General features: G+C 43.3%; 1 protein-coding gene across 1 annotated transcript in view; it reads right to left on the minus strand.

The window, feature by feature from the left end:
* The window catches only part of LOC106610754 (transcription regulator protein BACH2), a 49,289-nt gene extending 32,108 nt beyond the window's left edge, over window positions 1-17,181 (minus strand). Inside the window, exon 1 of the mRNA XM_014210291.2 lies at window positions 16,252-17,181. The gene's annotated coding sequence lies outside the window, so the exon portion shown is untranslated. The remainder of the gene's footprint in view (window positions 1-16,251) is intronic.
* Between the last annotated feature and the right edge of the window lie 7,733 nt (window positions 17,182-24,914).

Genomic DNA, 24,914 nt, shown 5'->3' on the forward strand with positions numbered 1-24,914 from the left:
AGGATGCAGCTGGGAAGAGATATTATTAAGACAAGATATTCAGTGGCATCTTGGTTTATTGGTTTATTGGGGATCCCCATTAGCTTTAGCAGAAGCAGCGAAAATTCTTCCTGGTGTCCACAAACTAAAATAGAAAACATGACAAGTATCAAAACACTGATAGACAAAAACAGTCACACAATTTTAAATTCAACAACATACAAACAATACAACTAAAAGTATCTCTGTGGAAGCAACCCCCCCCCCCGTCTCATCCTCCCTTCTCACAGGAACAGTGATGATAACAACTGTCCCTAATAAAAACGGAGCAGCTTCTGTGACAAGGTGTGTGTATACATTACACCTGTCCTCACCCACGCAGGGGAGTTTCCATCTGTGGGGACATTTTATTGGCTGTCAGTCCATTTCCAGATTGAAGTCATCCACTCTCCTCTTCTTTCTGCTCTGTGGCTGACATCATTTATGGCCTGGGGTCTTTTGCTTCAGTCTCCATATCTTGCACACTCTAGGGTTTCTGATAAACTCAGTTACCCCAAAAAATGATTGGATGTCTCACATCTGTAGAGTCATGCAATGGTAGAGCATCTCGCGCCAACACAAATGTTAGAGGCTGGGAATCCAGCCAAAATGAGATATGGGCGATATAAACAAGTAAGAAAGAAAGGTTGTGGACCAATGTACTTCCCCAACAATGTCCGACATCAATCCAACTAACAACTCTATCTTCTACATCTCTCTCCAGCTAACCTATGCGTCAAAATATGGTCCCTATGATCGCTGTCCCTACCAAAGTCATTAGACTACGCCAAAAGAAGCTGATCTCAGGGCCTCCACAGCTCCATCAGTGTTAATGGAACGTGATGAGGAATATTAACACAAGCCCAAAAGACCACTGTCTCGTGCCATCACAAAATGAGCAGATTGTGCCTCTCTCACATCGCAATTAACATGACACAGCAGCCAATTAACTGTGACACAGCAGCCATTTCTTCATCATTATCTGTAATACATTCACAGCTGCCTAAGATATGTCAGACATTCATAGAGAGGCATGTGTAATGGCAATCTTTATGAGGCCTCTCAAATTTGATTATCTGTCACATCGGATGTGTATGACAGTACTGCAGGGGCTTGTGAGAGTTCTAACTTGACCAAGAAACTAAAAAGAGACAATGTTTTGTTGCAGTGAACATTCCAAGTAAAGGATTAAAAAGAATACTTGAAATTTCTATTTCAGTCATGTGGTAGAAGGATGTAGCATTTTGAACCTAAGCTTGTTTTCGTATTGGAGAGTAAAAGCAAGGTGGTGCGTCACTTCCTACGAGTATAACCAAGCGGTTGTTTATTTACCTCCTACTGTACTATATAATCTGTCCCACAACCGTCGAGGCTCGCAAACACTAATCCCCTCACATCAAAGACCAAACTATGTCTTCTTTCAGCCACAAACATGGAAATGAATGTGGAAGCATTATAATGTAAAAAGACAGGTGTAATATCCACCACGTAGGGCACAATCTCACATCCAATGTTGTATTGTATTGCACTGTATTAACATGAGGTTATTTAAGCAATAAGGCCTGAGGGGGTTTGGTATATGGCCAGTGTAACCGGCTAAGCACGACGCAACGCGGAGTGCTCGGACACAGCCCTTAGCCGTGGTATATTGGCCATATATCACAAACCCCAGAGGTGCCTTATTGCTATTATAAACTGGTTACCAACCTAATTAGAGCAGTACAAATAAATGTTTTGTCATACACGTGGTATACGGTCTGATATACTTTGGCTTTCAGCCAATTAGCATTCAGGGCTCGAACCGCCCAGTTTATAATACTCAATAACTTATCAACATTTACCACAGCTGCTGCAATAATATTATTTTTAGAATAAGAATGCGTGAGGAGAAATGCACAAACCTGTTCTTTCCACATTAAAATGAAAGAGGTGGAACCGCTGACTAAGTGATCAAACATAACAAACAGACCAGAGCAATGACCTGTGTTTGTTTTTGTTCCCTTGATTGGAGTGGTTTTCCCCCTCAATGACCCCTCGTTCCTCGTGGAGCACATGACTCTGTCATAGAGTCTGACTGGCCGGCTGGCCGGTGTAACTTAGCTCCCAGGAAGAACCTTAGAGCCCCACTCAGGTTCACTGGGTTCAACTGGTTAATGACTGACAGCCTGTAGAATGTAGCCCCAACTAAAGTGCATTCCAAGAATCCAGCTCATTCTCTCTCGCCCTGCCTATGTTTCTTCCTGTGGTTCGTGAGGATTCCATGCCTGCCTTCCTGTCTAACTCCTCTCTCTGCATGAAGCTTCTCAAGGGTTTCCTCTCTCTCTCTCTCTCTCTCTCTCTCTCTCTCTCTCTCTCTCGCTCACACACTCACACCGAGCTTGATGAGTTCTACAGGCCTTTTTCCTACTGACTTGTTCACTGGCTTCACACAGGCTCTTCGACTGCAAGGCCTTTGCCATTGTTTTGCCCAGTGGTGCCATGACTCATACCAAATATGACCTACAGTGGGGGAAAAAAGTATTTGATCCCCTGTTGATTCTGTACGTTTGCCCACTTACAAAGAAATGATCAGTCTATAATTTTAATGGTAGGTTTATTTGAACAGTGAGAGACAGAGTAACAACAAAAAAAATCCAGAAAAACCAATGTCAAAAATGTTATCAAATGATTTGCATTTTAATGAGGGAAATAAGTATTTGACCCCTCTGCAAAACATGACTTAGTACTTGGTGGCAAAACTCTTGTTGGCAATCACAGAGGTCAGACGTTACTTGTAGTTGGCCACCAGGTTTGCACACATCTCAGGAGAGATTTTGTCCCACTCCTCTTTGCAGATCTTCTCCAAGTCATTAAGGTTTCGAGGCTGACGTTTGGCAACTCGAACCTTCAGCTCCCTCCACAGATTTTCTATGGGATTAAGGTCTGGAGACTGGCTAGGGCACTCCAGAACCTTAATGTGCTTCTTCTTGAGCCACTCCTTTGTTGCCTTTTCCGTGTGTTTTGGGTCATTGTCATGCTGGAATACCCATCCACGACCCATTTTCAATGCCCTGGCTGAGGGAAGGAGGTTCTCACCCAAGATTTGACAGTACATGGCCCCGTCAAATGATGCGGTGAAGTTGTCCTGTCCCCTTAGCAGAAAAACACCCCCAAAGCATAATGTTTCCACCTCCATGTTTGACGGTGGAGATGGTGTTCTTGGGGTCATAGGCAGCATTCCTCCTCCTCCAAACACGGCGAGTTGAGTTGATGCCAAAGAGCTCCATTTTGGTCTCATCTGACCACAACACTCACCAGTTGTCCTCTGAATCATTCAGATGTTCATTGGCAAACTTCAGACGGGCATGTATATGTATTCTTGAGCAGGGGGACCTTGCGGTCACTGCAGGATTTCAGTCCTTCACGGCATAGTGTGTTACCAATTGTTTTCTTGGTGACTATGGTCCCAGCTGCCTTGAGATCATTGACAAGATCCTCCCGTGTAGTTCTGGGCTGATTCCTCACCGTTCTCATGATCATTGCAACCCCACGAGGTGAGATCTTGCATGGAGCCCCAGGCCGAGGGATATTGACAGTTCATTTGTGTTCCTTCCATTTGCGAATAATCGCACCAAATGTTGTCACCTTCTCACCAAGCTACTTGGCGATGGTCTTGTAGCCCATTCCAGCCTTGTGTAGGTCTACAATCTTGTCCCTGACATCCTTGGAGAGCTCTTTGTTCTTGGCCATGGTGGAGAGTTTGGAATCTGATTGATTGATTGCTTCTGTGGACAGGTGTCTTTTTTACAGGTAACAAGCTGCGGTTAGGAGCACTCCCTTTAAGAGTGTGCTCCTAATCTCAGCTCGTTACCTGTTTAAAAGACACCTGGGAGCCAGAAATCTTTCTGATTGAGAGGGGGTCAAATACTTATTTCCTTCATTAAAATGCAAATCAATTTATAACATTTTTGAAATGCGTTTTTCTCAATATTTTGGTTATTAGTCTGTCTCTCACTGTTCAAATAAACCTACCAATAAAATTATAGACTGATCCTTTCTTTATCAGTGGGCAAACGTACAAAATCAGCAGGGGATCAAATACTTTCCCCCCCCACTGTTTAAGTATCTGGAGGCCTATAAACAAGCAAGAGAGAATGGGAATAAATAACATGGGCTTTGGCTTATCTGGTGGGCCCACCCATGGAATCCATGGATTAATGCACCCCCCAAAACAACAAAGACCCAGGGTATGATCTTCTCACCATCTGCGCCGGCTCCACTAATCATGCCCTGCCATGCCAGATATATGGCAAGGTTATCCAACCCCAACCCAGCCAGCCATCAGCTGTGCCAATACTGGGCCAGAATGCCCAGACTAGAGACATTCTAGTTTCTATAAAGCAGACTAGCCTGGTATTGGGCTTTTCTGTTAAATCAATGCATACCCATTAGAGCATATACATACAGCCTCTGGACTGTATGAAATATATGACAATGGTGGTCTGTGTCAAACTATGCTGCCAAATTGTATAAGCATCCCCTAATATGCTGTAAAAAAAACATACACATACACCAACATAGAAATAAACTCACTAGAAATCCCCCTAGTCACGCCCTGACCTAAAACACCATAGAGAACCCAGAGGGCTCTCTATGGTCAGGGCGTGACAAAATCCTACAATCCGGCGAGCACAATTCTTGCCATCGGTAGGTCCGGATGAATACATGAATGTGGAATGATCTGTCAAGAAACGCCAAAATTCAACCACAATGTGAAAACAACTGTCATGCTGTGAACATGAATTGTCAATTCCATGCCTATTAAACGTGATGTACTGGTGGCACAGATACGAGCACAGCCCACTGGGCACCCCACATCATATCAACATGGATAATTGGGTAATATTTGATTGAGATGTTGATCAATGAGATTACAATCTATATTCACCCACTGAAAAAGACAGCCAAAAGTTTGTTGAATTTTCAATGTGTTATCACTATGGTTTCTAGTGATGTGCAGTTCGCGAACAACTCGTGCTTTTGGACTGACTACTTTTACTGACTCGCAAGTCATGACTTGTTTTTCTGAGCGACTCGTTCATTTTAGTCATTCGTTTGACCTGCTAGTGCTGGCAGAGTTTTACAGCGGGATTAATAGATACTACTCCTGCTCAGCGGCTCCAGAGATGTGCTCCGACCACCAACAGTCTGTCATATGTGCGCAGGACAATAGATCATGAGCATAGAGGAAAAAGACATATTAAGAATTGATAATTGATTGTGCTTGGTGCAAGAGTGAATGCAATTCATTGATGATTGAATATTATGATGGACAGAGCTTTCTAGAAGCTCAACACACTCGAACACTCGAACTCTAGAACCTCAACAAACTCGAGGAAAGAATCGTTGGGGTTCTGCAGTTTGCCGAACGACATTGCGCTTATCACCCTCACGGCAGTCAAGCAATGCACTCTGTCAAGAGTCTTTCATAATCTAGTCCGGTTGCGGCCCCAACTAGACGTCGTTTCAAATGTATCAACACATTTGTATGCCAAGCAATCAACAAATGTACATTGTTAAAAGCACACGTTTACAAGTCTCAGTCACAAATGACAGCTCCAATAAGACACCTATTGTGAATGACGTGAACGAGAGGCTTGTCGAATCATGACTCTTTCGAGTTTTCAGTTCATCGTTCACCAGTCGTGCTCTGGGCATGACTGACTCAAATGAACAAAATGAGTCGAAAGATTTGTTCTTTTAACTGAAGTTGAAAAGATCAGAGTCGGTTAAAAGAGCTGAACCTCCCATCACTAAATGCTTTCAACTGTCTAAAAGCACAACCAAATTCCAATGGAAAAACAATGTCTCATTTTCGGTTTAGTCGCCACCCAAATGTCTATCATTGCACATTCAACCATTTAAAAGCACAACAAAGTTGAAATGGGAATACAATGTCAGATATTTGGTTTATTTATACAACAGATTAATGGGTTATCAACGTGCTTCATCTAATAGCAGAAACAAATGGTCTGGACTGGAGATGTGATTACATTAAAAGTACATGGTGCAAATGATCAATGCCATTTGAGATTCTGCACAGATTATTACAGAAATTGTGAAGATCTCCACAGACCTGCGAAGACCTATGCATGCTATGTTGAACATGCACGCCTTAAATGATTACATACGAAGAAATGTATAGTTACAGTAACCTCAAAATGTGGCCATGGATGTGTTAGGGAAAGGGGGATACCTAGTCAGTTGTACAACTGAAATGGGTCTTCCGCGTTTAACCCAACCCCTCTGAATCAGAGAGGTGCGGAGGGCTGCCTTAATCAACATCCACGTCTTTGGCGCCCAGGGAACAGTGGGTTAATGCCTTGGTCAGGGGCAGAACGACTGATTTTCACCTTGTCAGCTCGGGGACTCCATCCAGCAACCTTTCTGTTACTGACCCAATGTTACATTCATTTGTAAGATAACCTTAACTTTAGGTTATTTGCTGTATTACAAAAGTAATATTGAATTGTGTTTGGTTGACAAGGCAACCAAATATAAACATTTAAATGAGATATATCTACTGCTTGGTTAGTTCCATCTGAGCCACTGGCTTAATCCCATTCTTTAACTTTTATTTGTGTTTGAGTTGGAGACGTGAATCCAACATATAATTTGTTAACTCGTCGGCAACTTATTAGGCTATTAATTTCATTTCAAAAGTGATATTGAATTGTTTGGTTGTCAACGCAACCAAATATCAACACTTGATGTATCTTCTGCTTAGATAGTTCCATCTGTCCCACTGACTTCGTCTGGCTTTAATTCCAGTTTGTATACAAATTAATAATTGATACATTGATGACTTTTTTTCAAATCCAATGTATTTTCCACACAGATTCCACATCACAATGCGTTGACAAATTGCATTGAAACAACGTTGATTCAACCAGTCTGTGCCCAGTGGGAGGGATGTATGCATCCTTTCACACTTTGATAAAAATGCACATTTCTGCTGTGCTAGTAGGGCTGGGGGATATGGCCTAAAAATCATATCTCGATTTTTTTTTCTAACTTATGGGCGATTCACGTTTCATAAGAAATAGCACAAAAGGTCAATACGTTTTTATCAATGTGTGCACTTCCATACATCTTGCATTAAAAAAATAAAACATTTTATTTCATATAGGAATTTGATGGAATATAGGTTTCGATGCAGGTTTGCTGACAGTCATGATGAAAAATCACGGGATCCAGGTGTGAAATAGAATCACATGACAGACACCGCTGCTTGAGCACCATTAAACCCTCTACTGCATTCACAGACAATATGTTAATGGAGGAGAAAGAGAGAGAAAGAGAGAGAGAGACAGAGATATAAAGCATAATAAAGGTACATAAAGGAGGGAAAGCTAAAGATAGAGAATACAGAAAGAAAAAGACAATGAAAGTGATAGATAGAAAGAGAGGGATATTCATCTACAGCCTCTCTGGTCTGTCTGCCCTGGAGCGCTCTGGCACTCAGGCGTCCCCAGAGACAGTCTGTCCTTATCACCTTGGACGGATTGATGGGAGTGATAATGGGGAGAGGAGAGGAGGTGGTGAGGCGTCGCTCCGACTGCTTTTCCTGCACCTCAGCAAACCTCTCAAAGAGACAGGAATCCTGATATACTCAGTCATACCCGCACTTGACTTTCACTACGCTCTACACTTTAAATTATACATGTACCTCACAGCACTATCTGTACTCTGTACATACTAGGGGGCTGTGCTTCAATACTGCCTGCCAGACAGTGTGTGGAAGAATAACATACGAGGTGATGTCTCGTATGGATAGATTCCACATGGGTAACGGTAGATTCTGTACTATGTCTTTCTCCAGTGGAGTTGAATCCAATGCATTGGTACCACTGTCTGTCTATCATACAGACGTTCTCCCTCTGTGTGACAGCACCGAGAAAAACCTCACAGGGCTTCACCATACATAATGTAATTGTCTATTTCCATGTAAAAGGGCCAATGAGCACCAACATGTGAAGTACATAGGAGCATGTCAAATTGGCTGTCAAATGCAAGCTAAGAGTCAATATTTTTGAAAATTAAGGCATATACTGTATACATTTTTCAACAATTTTCCATCCTATAAACTAGGAATAAGCAAAGGCTTTGATTCTGGTCAAACAGAAGGAAAAGAGTCTAAGAAAACATCTACCAGAAAAAGTCTTAAAAGGTATAAGAAATACATCAAAACAGAATAATGTTGAAGTAAAGACCCCTGCCAACTAATATCAACAGTTATATTTAGTTTAGGAGAAATGTTTCTGCCTTCTATAAGTATAAGAAACATTGCCTTGTGCCTTGAAATTCTGTTACCAAAAACCCACATATCTTTAAGATATTTTCTAATTTCTCTCCCTCATGAGGAAAGGATAATGAAAATTCACAAAAGTAACAAGTAATGGTAGACCTCTCAATTAGTTATAGTGTTTCTCCCCTACGCTAAATTTGCAACCGCTGCTGAAATAAATCCTAAGGGAAACACTGACTATGAGTGGAATATGACAGGCACACACACGCACACATAAAAACGCAGCAGAAACACACACACAAGCGGACACAGACACACAGGCATATACAGACACAAAGGTGGACAAACACACACAAAACACCCTCTGGCAATGTCCTCACATGACGAATCTAAGATGAAAATAGACCTGCATTCAGTTCAGCTAGTCCTATTTATTCTTATTACGGCAGCCGGCAGATAGCATAGTGGTTTGAGAGGCAACCGGGAGGTTGCCAGTTCAAATGCCAGGTCTGACAAGAAACATCTGGCAGGAAGTGAGCTGGCAACTGGAGGGTTGCTGGTATCAAATCTTAGATACCATCGCCTGCTGTTGTGGACTTGAGCAAGGCACTTAACCCCCCAAAACAACTGCTCCATGGGCCCCATAGAATAGTGTCACCCTGTTCCATGTGTATCTTTCTGAGAGGCTGGGATATTTGTTTTTTTTTACCTTTATTTAACTAGGTAAGTCAGTTAAGAACAAATTCTTATTTACAATGGTTAACTGCCTTGTTCAGGGATAAAACAACAGATTTTTACCTTGTCAGCTCAGGGATTCAATCTAGCAACCTTTCAGTTACAGGACCAATGCTTTAACCACTAAGCTATCTGCCACCCCAAAGCAGAAGTAACATTTCTGTTTGAGCTTGATACAATTAGACTAATAAAGTGATCTTAATCTTAAATCTGCAATGTGCAATTTTTGGGGCGACCCAACCAAATTCACATAGAAATGTGAGTTACAGATCTGTCATTCTCATCGAAAGCAAGTCTAAGAAGCGGTATATCTGTTCTATGTGTGTTATTTCTATGCTTCCCGTTCTTAAGTTTTGTTTTTGCGTCTTTAACTTTCGGTTTGGTACATCAGCTTCAAACAGCTGAAAATACAATATTTTTGGTGATGGAAAAGATATTTCACAGCGGTTTAGATGATAAAATGATTCACTACATTGCACCTGCTTGTTTTGTCACATAAACTGAAATTAGGGGAACTATTACAATTTTAGCAACCAGGAAAAGGCGGAGCGATTTCTGCATATTGCACCTTTAATCTTAATTTAGACACAATCTACAATTTCCACTATAAATGTGACTGTCAAAACGCTACTGATTTTGCTTTTCTGTACAGTGCATGTCCACATATCTTGGATGTGTTGCTGATATGACAAGGCAGTGAGAAGTTACCACAAGCGAATCCTGTTATTTAAGCGAGTGACAGTGACAAAACGCCTCCGTACATACACAGCACAGGAAGTGTGTTTCACTCTCCTCCCAACCACATGTATGTCTGTCACAGGATGCAAATCACCAACCTGAACCTGCCCACTACACACTTACTCATTCGAAGTTACTGAAGTAGAAGACAAGCCACACTTGCAGTGTTGTGTATTGATGGATGCCATATCTACTTTAAAAAATATATATTATTATCTTTCGTCTCTGTGTTTGAATCATTTTCCTTCAATTCGCTGAATCTATATCACCAGAGAAATCATCCGAGTGAGGGAAACAGCACCCCTCTGTTTCAGTATGTGTAGCCCATGTATCTGATGCTGTCTGGACAAAAAGAGTATGACATGTTACCACCATAGCCTTAGGTTGATTGATGTTTTGCAAGCATTTGATTTCCCTTGATAAAAAAAATAAAAAAATAATTAGCCAATCAGCGTTGAGCTGAGCTCAACTAAAGTTCAATATGTAACCCTAGCCTAGATGTTGCCTAGTATGCTCAGTTTAAAGCTGATATATGTACATTTTTGGGCAACCCAACCAAATTCACATGGAAATGTGAGCTATAGATCTGTCATTGAAAGCAAGTCTAAGAAGCGGTAGATCCGTTCTATGTGCGCTATTTCTATGCTTCCCTTTCTTAAGTTTTGTTTTTGTGTCTTTTACTTTTGGTTTTGTACACCAGCTTCAACCAGCTGAAAATACAATATTTTTGGTTATTGAAAATATATTTCACAGAGGTTTAGATTACAATGATTCTCTACACATTGCTTGTTTCAAATAAAATCAATAAAATCAAATCAAATCGTATTTGTCACATGTGCTGAATACAACAGGTTTAGACCTTACAGTGAAATGCTAACTTACAAGCCCCTAACCAACAAAGCAGTTTAAAAAATACAAATAAGAATAAGAAATACAAGTTACAAGTAGTTAAAGAGCAGCAGAAAAATAACAATAGTGAGACTATATACAGGGGGTACCGGTAGAGTCAATGTGCGGGGGCACCGGTTAGTCAAGGTAATTGAGGTAATATGTACGTACATGTAGGTAGAGTTATTAAAGTGACTATGCATAGATATAACAAAGAGTAGCAGCGGTGTAAAAGAGAGGGGATGCAAATATTCTGGGTAGCCATTTGATTAGATGTTCAGGAGTCTTATGGCTTGGGGGTAGAAGCTGTTTAGAAGCCTCTTGGGCCTAGACTTGGCCCTCCGGTACCGCTTGCCATGTGGTAGCAGAGAGAACAGTCTATGACTAGGGTAGCTGGAGTCTTTGACATTTCTTGGGCCTTCCTCTGACACCGCCTGGTATAGAGGTCCTGGATGGCAGGAAGCTTGGCCCCAGTGATGTACTGGGCTGCACGCACTACCCTCTGTAGTGCCTTGCGGTCGGAGGCCGAGCAGTTGCCATACTAGGCAGTGATGCAACCAGTCAGGATGCTCTCGATGGTGCAGCTGTAGAACCTTTTGAGGATCTGAGGACCCATGCCAACTCTTTTCAGTCTCCTGGGGGGGAAAAGGTTTTGTCGTGCCCTCTTCATGACTGTCTTGGTGTGCTTGGACCGTGTTAGTTTGTTGGTGATGTGGACACCAAGGAACTTGAAGCTCTCAACCTGCTCCACTACAGCCCCGTTGATGAGAATGGGGCGTGCTCGGTCCTCCTTTTCCTGTAGTCCACAATCATCTCATTTGTCTTTATCACATTGAGGGAGAGGTTGTTGTCTTGGAAACACACGGCCAGATCTCTGACCTCCTCCCTATAGGCTGTCTCGTCATTGTCGGTGATCAGGCCTACCACTGTTGTGTCATCGGCAAACTTAATGATGGTGTTGCAGTTGTGCCTGGCCATGCAGTCATGAGTGAACAGGGAGTACAGGAGGGGACTGAGCACACACCCCTGAGGGGCCCCTGTGTTGAGGATCAGCGTGGCGGATGTGTTGCTACCTACCCTTACCACCTGGGGGCGGCCCGTCAGGAAGTCCAGGATCCAGTTGCAGAGGGAGGTGTTTAGTCCGAGGGTCCTTAGCTTGTTGATGAGCTTTGAGCTTTAAGCAATGAATAGCATTCTCACATAGGTGTTCCTTTTGTCCAGGTGGGAAAGGGCAGTGTGGAGTGCAATAGAGATTGCATCATCTGTGGATCTGTTAGGGCGGTATGCAAATTGGAGTGGGTCTAGGATTTCTGGGATAATGGTGTTGATGTGAGCAATGACCAGCCTTTCAAAGCACTTCATGGCTACTGACGTGAGTGCTACGGGTTGGTAGTTATTTAGGCAGGTTACCTTGGTGTTCTTGGGCACAGGGAATATGGTGATCTGCTTAAAACATGTTGGTATTACAGACTCGGACAGGGAGAGGTTGAAAATGTCAGTGAAGGCACTTGCCAGTTGGTCAGTTCATGCTCGCAGTACATGTCCTGGTAATCCGTCTGGCTCTGCTGCCTTGTGAATGTTGACCTGTTTAAAGGTCTTACTCACATCGGCAGAAGTAGTTTAGCTTGTCGTAGGCTCGTGTCACTGGGCAGCTCTCGGCTGTGCTTCCCTTTGTAGTCTGTAATGGTTTGCAAGCCCTGCCACATCCGACAAACGTCGGAGCCAGTGTAGTACGATTCAATCTTAGTCCTGTATTGACACTTTGCCTGTTTGATGGTTCATCGGAGGGCATAGCGGGATTTCTTATAAGCTTCCGGGTTAGAGTCCCGCTCCTGGAAAGTGGCAGCTCTAGCCTTTAGCTCTGGGCAAATGTTTCCTGTAATCCATGGCTTCTGGTTGGGGTATGTATGTGCGGTCACTGTGGGGACGACGTCATCGATGCACTTATTGATGAAGCCAATGACTGATGTGGTGTACTCCTCAATGCCATAGGAAGAATCCCGGAACATATTCCAGTCTGTGCTAGCAAAACAGTCCTGTAACTTAGCATCTGCTTCATCTGACCACTTTTTATTGACCAAGTCACTGGTGCTTCCTGCTTTCATTTTTTCTTGTAAGCAGGAATCAGGAGGATAGAATTATGGTCAGATTTGCCAAATGGGGGGCGAGGGAGATCTTTGTACGAGTCTCTGTGTGTGGAATAAAGGTGGTCTAGAGTTTTTCAACATGCTGATAGAAATTTGGTAAAACAGATTTAAGTTTCCCTGCATTAAATTCCCCGGCCACTAGGAGCGCTCTGGATGAGCGTTTTCCTATTTGCTTATGGCGGAATACAGCTCATTGAGTGTGGTCTTAGTGCCAGCATCGGTCTGTGGTAGTATGTAGACAGCTACAAAAAATACAGATGAAAACTCTCTAGGTAGATAGTGTGGTCTACAGCTTATCATGGCGAGCAAAACCTTGAGACTTCCTTAGATATCGTGTACCAGCTGTTGTTTACATATATGCATAGTCTGCCACCCCTTGTCTTACCAAACTCCGCTGTTCTATCCTGCCGATACAGCATATAACCAGCCAGCTGTATGTTGATAATGTCGTCGTCCAGCCATGTTTTGTCACATAAACTGAAATTAAGTGAAGTATTCGAATTTTAGCAACCAGGAAATGGCGGAGCGATTTCTACATATTTCACCTTTAATTACCAAGCTAACTTTTAACAGTTTACTTTTTGCTGACTTGAGGTAACTCTGTGGTTCTAAATCAGTAGTGGTTTAGTAAACTGTCGGAAACGTTAACTTGCTTGACCATGATGTATGTCATGTAACTGTTTGTTACACGCAATATTTGCCTTATGGACATCACCGGACAGATGTTGCTCTCCGGTTTTGTGATGAAAGAAATGTATGTGCTGTTGAATTTACTCCGCCTCTGTGTGACTGTTGTCTTTTTGTTGTCTCGGCCTTATTGTATATCCCGGTGGTGTATGAACGAATGGGTCATAGAGCAAACAACGCAATTATCACAACATAGGTTGTAATATGGAATTTTTCATGGCTTGGCTTCCTCAGTTATTATACCCACGCACCACTACTGCACACTTGACACGATTATATCCTCCTCAACTATCATAACTGCTATTTTAACATCATTACATTTTACAGTAGTATTTGTGGTTATAAGGTTAAATTATTGAGAATATTGTTTTAAAAAAGTGAAGTAAAAAAAAAACAGGTTAGGTTAGGTTCAGACTTGTTTTTGATGCATTCATAAAATGCTGTAGCAGCTATGCTGAATATTTCACTTTCACAAGCAGTAGCCATGCATGGGTAAAATCACAGAAAAAAAGCCCCCCAAAAAAGCCATATTACAACCTATGTGTTGTGATAATTGCGTTGTTTGCTCTATAACCTGTTAGTTCATATGCCTTGCCGTGATATATAGGCCTGAGGCCGAAACAATAAGAAGACACAATGGCAAAATAAATTCAACCACACCTTTGTTTCATCACAAAACTATAGAGCAACCTCTGTCCGGTGACGTCCACAAAGCATATTGCATGTAACAAACAGTTAAATGACCTACAGCATGGTCAAGCAAGTTCATGTTTTCGACATTTTCGGACCACTAAACAACTATTGATTTAGAACCATGGAGTTACTGAAAGTCGCAAAGAAAACAGGAGCTGGCACCACTATTACAGCACCACGGGTGGGTGTATAACGCGAACATCTAGCAACCCCAAAGTTGCAAGTTCGAATCTCATCACGGACAACTTTAGCTAATTAGCAGCTTTTCAACTACTTGCTACTTTGCAACTACTTAGTATTTTAGCTAACCTTAACCCTTTAACCTAAATCCTAAACTTAACCCTGACCCATAGCTAACGTTAGCGGGACACCTACTAGAATTCGTAGCATATCATACATTTTGCAAAAATCGTTACATATCATACGTTTTGCAAATGTTTAACATATTGTACATTTAGCAAATTCGTAACATATAATACTAATTGTAATTTATCATAAGAAATGGGTTATGGAAATCCACAAATTAATACATACCATAGAAAACGTAACATATCATACTAAATGTAGTGTCTCGGATTTATGTACAGAATAATACGAAATGATGGGCTGAAACAAACCCGAGGGGCGCTGTTTCGCTCGCTCGAATGCTTTCTCCAGTGAGATACATTCAGCCGCTTGCGAATTGATGAAACATTATGAAACACAGAGAGACGAAAGATAAATGATTTTATTGGTCAATTTTGGGGGCAAACCTGGCTTCACTTGGCATCCATGAATACACGCCACTGTTCACAAGTCATCTCTCACATGCCACGTTCTATTCAATTTAGGACATGATCCTGGTGCGTGGCTGTGTGCATGTTGCTAGCTTCCCCATGCATGGTTGAATGTGTTCATTGACTGGCTCTGGCAGACTGACAACAACTCAGGGTCGTCCAAGTCCCACCTCCTCCTTGCCCCCTCTCCCTCACTCTATCCTTTAATTTCAAAACAATGATGCAAATCTGCTTCCTCGGAATCAGATGCTGTGCAAAACATGTTCCACTCTCAAGTCCTTGAGTTGCTGTTGCACCCAAATCCGCCTTTCCCGGTCATGTAAGACCATAAACAAGGAAAGATAAGGGAAAGCAAATGACCTTAGTATGATTAGATTAAAACAAAGAGGCAGCTGTTCAAAGACTGCTCAAATAACAGGTCAGGGAGTGCGAGTGACACCACATTCCAGATTGAAAGATTACAATATTATTAGATGGCCAGAAGGGGTAGACGAGATTCATGCATGGCACTGAAACGAAATCCCTTATATCAATCAACGCAATTAATCAACAAAAAAATAAGATTAGGACATTCAATCATTGATCATTTAAAATAATAATTTCAGACATTCATCTACATATGTTAAGATTTATTGTCAGCTGTAATTGGTGTTTGTAGCCTAACACGTGGGGAGCAGAGTGACATCTAGCCGTGAAACAAAAATTGTCAATGTGTAATTTATTTCCCGTTTTTTGTGAGTAAAAATCTATATTGCATGATTGCAAGTCACTAATTCGTTGAAAAACGTTAATAAAATGTCCTTCTAGCGCGGCCAAGGGCGGGAATAAGAGCTACGAGATGTGATCCTTTGTCCCTCTCTGCCCCCCTTTCCGCAAAATGACAGTGCCCTCATCGTTATGGAAGCTCGAGTCATGTTGACCACGCAGCGACCACCCACCCTCTGCGCTTTGACCGTTCGAAAACATGCCCCCCACAACAAAGCGCACTGTCACCGTTCTGCACAATGGGACGACCACTTCAAGGTACAGCCAAATGAAGGATATTCGTTCGCTATGCTGATTAACAAAGTAAAAAAATAAAAAAATACACGCGTCTCTATGCATTTACGTATGCATATGATTTGATGTCAACAAAGAACTTATGGGAAATGTAATGCAATGCGCGGCAACATCAGTATAAAACAATCACTGCAAATTGAACCATGCAATCTGGAAAAGGAACGCACTTTAAACCAAAGTCATAATGTAATTAGTTATAGGTAATAAGCAGTAATAAGCTCACCGTAACTTTCCCGTTTTCTTGCACGTCAGCGCTCCGTTGGTCTCTTACAAATTAGAATGGTTCCACATGGTGACTTCAGCAGCACCCCCTCCAAACTGCTGAAACCGCGTGTTTTTCAATAGTCATCAATATTTAGTTTTATAACGTGTAAAAGTGTGGTTACACTATTACAATTGCTGAATAGTGAATGTTGCGGTTTTTGTCCCTTTGAAAGACAGCGTGCAGCCTCCTCTGCTGTTTGTATCGATTATGAAACGCCTTCTCCCAGGAGCTACATTGTTGACATTCGAGCGCTGACGTCACCCTGTCCCTCATTCACAACAATGCGCTGTGCAGAAATTACGCTACAGCCCCCGTCGTTTTGACATTTTACTCAAAATAGCGGGACGCACTTGGGGTTGGTGAATTGGCCTTACAGTCATGTCACCGTAAGTCCCCGTTTGGCTATAGAAGTGTTTGATTCAGCGCGGAGCGAGGCACAGGAGGATGGCTAGGAATGAAAACAGCATACAATGACGATGATCTTATGATGATCCACCATTAATAATAAAGAATAAAATAACATCCTATCGTCATACCAGCCCGAAGCCATAAAAAAGCTACAATAATAATACATTTAAAAAATCATAATAATAATAATACATCTCACTGATGACACATTTAAACCCATTTATGACCAACCCCCCATTAACTGATTATCATCACTCAGAGCAAACAATCCCCTTATTGCACATCACCAGTCTCTCCTTGAGTTGCAGAGATGCTTGTCAGACTCTATTCACATCACTGTTAGACCTCAGGACACAGAAAGCATGATCTCATCCTGCTACAGATCCATGACTGACTGACTGAACAATAGCCAGCATCAGCAGTGTTCACAACCCCATTCCCCATTATGCTACTAAAACCCTACACAATCACCATCAAGTGATGATGATATAGGCTATATAATGGTAATGCTACTGATAGTATATTTTTCTAAAATAAATCATTTTATGGCCTATGAGTTTCAAGTTTCAAAGCATATTTACGGAAGGCATATGTGTCTGTTTGAGCATGCAGCTAAAGGTGAGAATGCCACAGGCAAGAAACAGTGGGCTTTGACATGATACATGCTTGTTAGTCACCTACACAGAAATCCTATTTCAAGACAATTGTTTCAGGCTGTAACACAGAATGTGCGTGAAATATCATGGCAAATCTCTCCACTGTACAAAAAACCTACATACATTTCATTTCAATGATCAATTATAGACAATAATAATCAACAGCCATTTGTTACATAATTAGACAAATATGATTCAGAGGTTACAGCAGACATGAGACTGTCCACTCCTCTGCATTATGCAGAGACATATTGGTTCAGTATGGAGGCCACTCTAATATAGGTTGAACAAGGGAGCAATAGTCAGGCAGAGAGAGTGTGTTTTCTAATATAGAGACAGCGGATCCCCAAGGAGCTTGCACGCTTTAACGTTTTATCAGGTTGTCACAGACTTGCTGCTCCTGGAGCCCATTTATTTTCCCTGTGTGGCATGGGCTGGCTAGGACAAGAATTCGGCCCAGGCACTTTATCCACACCAGCCCAGATCAATGCGCACGCTGCCAACTCATATGCTCAGTATGGTGGAGAGAGGAGTGTCTTTGTAGTGTATTTCTTTTCTTGTATGTGTGTGTGTGTGTGAGGGGGGGCTTAAGGGTAGGCCTTGTCAAAGAGGTGGGGCTGGCTTTAGAAAGGACTGAAAGATGGTGATGGACTCAGAGTCACAGAGGGAGGAAGTTCCGGAGCCTAGGACCAACCCTGGAGAAGGCCATGTCGCCGAAGCTCTGGAGCTTCGTCCTGGGGATGACAAGGTGGCCTGCTGTGGTGGAGCAGAGTGCACGTGTGGGTTGGTAGGGGAGAAAAAGGTCTGAGAGGTAAGAGGGGGGCAAGATCGTGAAGGGCTTTGTAGGTCAGGAGGGTCTTGTAATCAATGCGTTGGGAGACAGAGAGCCAGTGGAGTTCACAAAGGAAAGGGGTGATGTGCTGCCAGGACTTAGCGTGGGTGAGGACTCGGGCTGCAGAGTTTTGAACCATTTGGATCTTTTGGAGAGAGCTTGAGTTGTTTGCCGGAAAGTACTGAGTTGCAGTGGTCAATAAGACAGGAAGAGGAATGCATATATGAGGGTTTCAGCGGCAGGATGGGAGAGGATGGGAGACTTTGGCATTTGACAGTCTGTCTTATGTGGTGGTCAAAGGCGAGGGTGGAGTCCAGGATGACACCAAGGTTGCATGTGTGGGGAGAAGAAGAGAAGTGGGGAGAGGAAGAGACAGTGGTGTCAATGGTGAGGTTGCCAGTTTTGGTGAGGTTGGATTTGGTGCCTATGAGGAGTTCCGTTTTATCACTGTTAAACTTGAGTAAGTTTTGTTGCATCCATGTTTTTATTGTAGAGAGGCAGGATTCAATGTGGATCAGAGATTGGTTGGGGAGGGATTTGGTGCTGTTGTAGAACTGAGTGTCATCGGCATAGCAGTGGAAGTCAAGATTGAAGTGACGGAGGATCTGACCAAGGGGGCTGATGTAGATGACGAAGAGTAAGGGACTTAGCACAGAGCCCTGGGGGACACCCTGTGTAACTGCAGCTGAATCTGAGGTGTGGCCATTGAGGGAGATGTAGTGGGTCCGGTTTGTGAGGTATGATTGTAGCCAGGACAGTGCAGATCCTTCAAGACCTAGACCCTCAAGCCTGATGAGGAGGATCTGATCGCTCACTGTATCAAACGCAGCACTCAGGTCGAGGAGAATCAGAATGTTTAGGGCACCAGCATCAGCAGAGGTGAGGAGGTCATTGACAACTTTTGAGGGGACGGAAAGCAGACTGGAGGGACCCTACACCCTGACCCTACTTAGACACAGGCAGTCGTGCTGACCCATAACATTGGCAGGCCAGTAGAGCGTTTCTCAACCATTCCTGTACCAGTGACTGGCAAGACATGGTCCTCCCCTTGTTTAACAAGCTCATGTTTAAAACCAATAGAAATATGTAACAACACACTGGAGATACAACTCATCACTATAATTGGGCCTCTGCTCTAGCCATTTTGTTTAACTCCCTGTTGTGCTGTCTATCTGTCTCAGCATCTTCTCTGCTGTCACTCTGTGCTTCTTTTGTTCTCTGTGTCTGTCGGCTACCTATTTCGCAACAAAGCCTCCTTCACTCATGCTGCCAAACATACCCTCGTAAAACTGACTATCCTACCGATCCTTGACTTCAGCGATGTCATTTACAAAATAGCCTCCAACACTGTACTCAGCAAACTGGATGTAGTCTATCACAGTGCCATCCGTTTTGTCACCAAAGCCCCATATACTACCCACCACTGTGACCTGTATGCTCTTGTTGGCTGGCCCACACTATATATTCGTTGCCAAACCCACTGGCTCCAGGTCATCTATAAGTCTTTGCTAGGTAAAGTATCTCTACTTGCACATCATCATCTGCACATCTATCACTCCAGTGTTAATGCTAAATTGTAATTATTTCGCCTCTATGGCCTATTTATTGCCTTACCTCCCTACTCTTCTACAGTACATTTGCACACACTGTACATAGATTTTTCTATTTTTCTTTTCTTTTGTGTTTTAACTGTACGTTTGTTTATGTGTAACTCTGTGTTGTTGTTTTTGTCGCACTGCTTTGCTTTATCTTGGCCAGGTCGCAGTTGTAAATGAGAACTTGTTCTCAACTGGCCTACCTGGTTAAATAAAGGTGAAATAAAATAATTGAAAAAAACAAGTCTGTCTGCTTAATCCTTATACATTATAAAACCCAAGCAAATGGCTTAGGCTATATTGCAGATTAGTGCCTGTCATATGTGATCCCCTGAATCCTCACCTGACTCATCACCAACCCTCAGTGTTCATTACTATTACAGGGCTACAGACTAACATTTTCCCCTGGTATCACTGGTGCCACTAACTTTTACAGTTGGTGGCACCAGGCCATGATTTGGTTGGACCCAAATCATGAGTTATCATCTTATAAAGTCATTCACAGTTGTCACAGGCATCGAAATGAGTAGACCAAAGCTGTCACGTCCTGACCAGTAAAAGGGGTTATTTGTCATTGTAGTTTGGTCAGGACGTGACAAAAGCACAGCGTGTATAGTGCTCATATTTAAACTTTTAATGAAGACACTCGAACCAAAACAATAAAACGACTGACAACATTTCCGTAAGGTACACTGACAAAACGAAAAACAACTACCCACAAAAAACAAAGGAAAAACAGGCTACCTAAGTATGGCTTCCAATCAGAGACAACGATAGACACCTGCCTCTGATTGGAAACCATACCCGGCCAAATCATAGAAAACAAAACATAGAATGCCCACCCACCTATCACACGCTGGCCTAGCTAAACAGAGAAAACACAGCTCTCCTAGGTCAGAGCGTGACAGTAACCCCCCCCCCCAAAGGTGCGGACTCCCGGCCGCAAACCTGAACCTAATGGGGAGGGTCTCGGGTGGGCATCTATAATTGGCGGCGGCTCTGGTTGAAGACTCTGGGCTGCAGGCCGCCGCTGAAGACTCGGGGCTGCATGCCGTCGCTGAAGACTCTGGGCTGCAGACCATCGCTGGAGGCTCCGGACTGGGGAACGTCGCTGGAGGCTCTGGGCTGAGGAGCGTCGCAGGAGGCTCCGGGCTGAGGAGTGTCGCTGGAGGCTCCGGGCTGAGGAGCGTCGCTGGAGGCTCCGGGCTGAGGAGCATCGATGTAGGTTCCGGACTGGGGACCTTCGCTGCAGGCTCCGTGCCATGGATCATCACTACTGGTTCCGCGCCGTGGATCATCACTGGAGGCTTTGTGCCATGGATCATCACTGGAGGCTCCGGGCCATGGATTATCACTGGAGGCTTCATGCCATGGATCATCCCTACAGGCTCCGGGCCATGGATCATCACTGGAGGCTTCGTGCCATGGATTATCACTGGAGGCTTCGGACCATTGATTATCACTGGAGGCTTCCTACGGGAAGCTGGAACCGGTCTCACCAGACTGGGGAGACGCACTGAGGACAGCGTGCTCAAAGCAGAACCCGGCCGTACTGGGCTATGGTGGCGCACTGGAGGGAGAGTGCACGGAGCAGGCACAGGACTTACTGGGCTATGGTGGCGCACTGGAGGGAGAGTGTGCGGAGCAGGCACAGGGTATACTGGGCCTTGGAAGCTTACTGAGGGCTGGCACAACCCGTCCTGGCTCGATGTTGACTATAGCCCGGCAAGGGCGGAGCGCTGGTACAGGACGAACTGGGCTGTGCTGGTGAATGAGGGGTACCGTGCGTAGAGCAGGTGCAGGATAACCTGGGCCGAAGAGACGCACTGGAGACCAGATACGTTGAGCTGGTGCACTTCTCCCTGGCTGCCGGCCAACTCTAGCACGGCAACAGTGAGGAGCTTGCACCGAGCGCACCGGGCTGTGAGTACGCACTGGCGACACAGTGCGTGTCACCGCATAACACGGTGCTTGCTCGGTCACTCGCTCCCCACGGTAAGCACGGGGAGTTGGCTCAGGTCTTAACCTCACCTTCGCCAATCTACCCATGTGCCCCCCCCCCCCCCCCAATTTTTTTTTTGCCGCTGCCTCTCGGCCTCCTGTTGCTTGCCTAGCTGTTCCTCCCAGTATCGCCGTTCCGCCTTCGCTGCCTCTATCTCCCATTGCAGACGGCGATACTCCCCAGGCCTTGTCCAGGGTCCTGCCCCATCTAGGATCTCCTCCCAGGTCTACTCCTCTGAGCCATACTGCTTGGTCCCGCTCCTCCTCCTGGAGAGTGCACGCTGCTTGGTCTTCTTGTGGTGGGTAGTTCTGTCACAGGCGTCAAAATGAGTAGACCAAAGCACAGCGTGTATAGTGCTCATATTTAAACTTTTAATGAACTCACTCGAACCAAAACAATAAAACGACTGACAACAGTTCCGTAAGGTACACTGACAAAACGGAAAACAACTACCCACAAAAAACAAAGGAAAAACAGGCTGCCTAAGTATGGCTTCCAATCAGAGACAACGATGGACACCTGCCTCTGATTGGAAACCATACCCGGCCAAATCATAGAAAACAATACATAGAATGCCCACCCTCCTATCACACCCTGGTCTAGCTAGACAGAGAAAACACAGCTCTCCTGGTCAGAGCGTGACAACAGTTCTTTATTAAGAAGTGTAATAAATAGACTACTGATGTATTCAAGAAATAAGTTATTTCATATAACACGTCCAAGCAGGAATGCATGACTCAAGATATTTTGTGCAACCTAATCCAGAAATTGCCATGACTTTTGGGTTGACAATTAGACTATAGTTGCTATATTTTACTGTCAATTTCCAGATGTTTTTGTTCAACAGAGATTAATTCCATACATCTTTAAGTGCACTAATATCATAGGCTTATTCATTTGGGGTTACACATTAACTAGATCACTTACTCTAAATATACTACTCACTGCTAGTAGCCATGTATTTATCCAACAGTAAATGTAATGTAGCCTACAACTGCAAAAAATTGCAGTTGTAGGCTACTACCCATGAGACCTATAGCTCTATGCCCTCACAGTGGCCGGTATCCATTTCGTGTGCGCGCCGCTCCATATCTCAAAGCCTTATCAAATATCTTGGTTGTAAAATAGTTGCTATTGAGCTGAATATTAAGAAATCAGTTATTATACCTACAGAAAGCTGAGGCACTCCTCTCTTCACTAGGGACAAGGGAACGAAGCTTGAAATGTTTGAAATGTTATATGATCAGAACACACATCTCTCGAGCGCATGGGGGAGAGGAGAGTGGCTCGCTCATTATAGCAGCAAGCCCCACAAAACAGGCACAGGGGCAGGGCACACACTTTCATTACAGAAATCATGAGAATAATGCTTTACTGTTTGACCAAATCATGGTTTTAGCCATCCAAAAATAGGACGTTTTGTGTGAGGTGACAATGTAGAATGTGCTTTTTCTGTTTATTTATAGGTTGCACCTCTGTCACTAAGTTGCGTCATGCCATCGTTATGAACGTTCTCAAACTGCCCACTATCGGTGGCGCCATAGTGGTGCCCTAAAGTGGTGATAAGCCCAGTCATACTGGACAGAGGATAACTAGCTACTGTTTAGTCTAAATTACACTATAGTGTCTGGAAATATGATGCCATTTCTAAAGTAGTCAAATATTTAGTAGGAAACAACTTTGCCAGCATTATCATGTTGTCAAATTTACTTTAGACAGATGGCAATGTTGTCATTAACTAGCAAAGTTCGTAAAAAATATGTTAACGTTAGCTATCTAAAATCTGGTGGCCTCCCATCAATCTTAGCCTGCTAGCTAGCAAATGTTATACTGCACCTAAAGTCAATCTGGTGACATCAAAATGTTTTTCTACTAATTATTTGCCTCCCTTTGAATGCCATTGTATTTCCAAGCCACTGTAAAGTATTTTTGATGAAATCTTTGTCAGTGCTCATTGACGATGCATTGAGAAGAATGCTATGTCGGGCATCAGTCCAAAACTAATGTTCAAAACAATATTGTGACGAAATATGCAACCCATGAATAGGCACCCTTTCCGTTTTTACGATCCATGATCTTTGCTGTCTAGCTGATGACAGAGTCGGACCAGGTCTATTTGCTGATAGTTTTTTTAGATTTTTTGCACAATTTCTCTGTTATACTAATCTATAATGAGCCTTTGGTTGATCAGATCGCAACGGCCGCCCCCCTACCAAGTTGGGCCAGCCCCAGAAAATTCAAAATACATCTTAACAGGCCCATGGGCTGCCGGCTACGTCACCTTGTCACTTATTTATTTTTATATTTAAAAAAATATGTTTCGTGTATGTCAATTTAGACCAGCCCATCTGGAATTTGCCAGAATTGCCAGATGGGCAATCCACCCCTGGTATTCAGATTGGCCCACATTTTCAATGTCAAGCGGTATAAATAACCAAAGCTGATTCTCACTGCAGATCTATCTGCTCAATAGCTGGACATGGTGTAGTAAGTGGTAATGCAATGAGCCAGTCATGGGAATAATCACACATTTTACACTTGCTTCAAATGCAGTGTAAAATTGACAATGAAGATACATTAGAAAATTATCAATGTTGCTTTGCTAGTCAAATCCCATATAAGCGACTGTCAAAAATGCATTTCTGCAACAGATAATGGAGGCAAGGAGACACAATTACACACAGCCAAACTGACAAGTCCCCCAGGAGGCCATGGCCTACACTTGAACATGACCTGAAATTGAACAAAACTCTGCTGTCAATTCTCTCAATTCCTCCACTTTCTTTTAAAGGAGAGATTAAAGATGACACAGCAGTGACGGATCAGCTTGTTATTTTTCTTGATGGAAACATGTAGGCTACATTCCTGCGTGGGCAGGTTGGTGGGTGGGTAACTGGGTTCAAACTCAGTCCAAATGTTTTGTTAAAGACTGAGGCTTGTATGGAAGCATTCATACACAAAACATGAAATCGAACAGCCTTATCAAATTGCCAGGAATCACAGTCTTATTGCAGCCAAGATTATCATACTCCTTTTGACCTAATTAAGCTACTGAAATAGCCTACTTTGGTAACTATGGAAACACTTTCAAGTAAATTTGTTTCGCAAACATTATGAACACAATGTCT

The sequence above is a fragment of the Salmo salar genome, chromosome ssa09, assembly GCF_905237065.1.
Source record: "Salmo salar chromosome ssa09, Ssal_v3.1, whole genome shotgun sequence".
NCBI classification, from domain to species: domain Eukaryota; kingdom Metazoa; phylum Chordata; class Actinopteri; order Salmoniformes; family Salmonidae; genus Salmo; species Salmo salar.